A 656-nucleotide genomic window follows, 5' to 3' on the forward strand; every position below is an offset into this window, starting at 1 on the left:
AGAAATTGCTTTTGTAATTAATTCTAACTGGTTTTGATTTAAATAATAAAAACGTTATCTGGTTATTTAAGAGACATACCTTTACGTTAAACGAGTTATTAATAAATTATGAGCAACAAATTGCTTTTAACGGAATTGTTATTTATATTAGTTTATAAATATTCATTGGAATTATAAACTATTTCAGTGTTAATGACAAAACTTGGTATGCAATAAGACTGTTTTATAACTTTTTGTACGATAAATTTACAAACGAATTTGTTAAAAAAATTTTGGAAATTTTTGATTCCAATAACAATTAATATAGGGGGCGTAGCTCAGATGGTAGAGCGCTCGCTTAGCATGCGAGAGGTACCGGGATCGATGCCCGGCGCCTCCAAATTTTATTTACTTTTTTGTAATTCCCCGAAAAGTTGTAAAAACGAAATATTACATAAATTAACCTTTACCTACTCATACCTATTATTTAAATAAAGATTCCAGCCTTAAAGGTGGATAGGTACTAATTAAAACCGTCTTCGGACGGTTTCAGTTTCGGAACAAAGGGTGCCGATTTGGGATTTTTGTGATGCCTTGACAGGAAGAGGGTCGTAAAGCAAACACGGGCCGGCGGCTTTCGAGAGAGACAAAAAAAGAAACGAAAAGACGAAAGAGAA

The 656-nt window shown here is 33.1% G+C and overlaps 1 non-coding gene across 1 annotated transcript; it reads left to right on the forward strand.

Annotated features, from left to right (window-relative positions):
• Positions 1-306: 306 nt before the first annotated feature.
• On the forward strand, positions 307-379 carry TRNAA-AGC (transfer RNA alanine (anticodon AGC)). The gene has a single exon. It is a non-coding gene; the product is annotated as a tRNA-Ala (tRNA).
• The last annotated feature ends 277 nt before the right edge of the window (positions 380-656 follow it).

This window comes from Onthophagus taurus, chromosome 3 (assembly GCF_036711975.1).
Source record: "Onthophagus taurus isolate NC chromosome 3, IU_Otau_3.0, whole genome shotgun sequence".
In the NCBI taxonomy this organism is placed as follows: Eukaryota; Metazoa; Arthropoda; class Insecta; order Coleoptera; family Scarabaeidae; genus Onthophagus; species Onthophagus taurus.